The following is a 535-nucleotide window of genomic DNA, read 5'->3' as shown; positions in this document are numbered from 1 at the left end:
GAAAAAGGTGTGTCTTTATTGATGATTTAGTCTTGATTTGTTTTCTACAGAACTGTAGTAATACAGTCTAAGTAATATTGTAGTCATCAGTTTGACAATAACTACGGCTCCATTAGCTAATTTTTCGACACATAAAAGTTTTGCGGCTGGGACGAAGAATAGAATGTCTGTTTCCCCATCATGACTGTCTGACTAACAGTTCGGCTGCCCCTGGGTTGTTTAACGCCGTACTCGGACATATTCCATCTATATTGTGGCTGTCTGAAGATAATCGAATCTGGACCAGATAATCCCGTGACTAACATCATGGGCCTACACAACCGGACTATAATTGTGAGACTGACCATCCGCTTCTATCTCGTCTCACCGCATGGACTGCTAATGACCAGCCCGGACCACTTGCTATTTAAGTTAAGAAAAAACTATCGTGGAAACTGCAGGTCATTGTGACCAAGCGTACATGTGAGTCAGTTTATTACCTGTGAGAGACGGGTGCTACTTACCCTCTTCCTGTCATCATTGATATTCAAATAAC

Source organism: Haliotis rubra, unplaced genomic scaffold (assembly GCF_003918875.1).
Source record: "Haliotis rubra isolate DU_JTF1 unplaced genomic scaffold, ASM391887v1 Scf557, whole genome shotgun sequence".
Taxonomy (NCBI): domain Eukaryota; kingdom Metazoa; phylum Mollusca; class Gastropoda; order Lepetellida; family Haliotidae; genus Haliotis; species Haliotis rubra.
Note: the sequence above shows the minus strand (reverse complement) of the source record.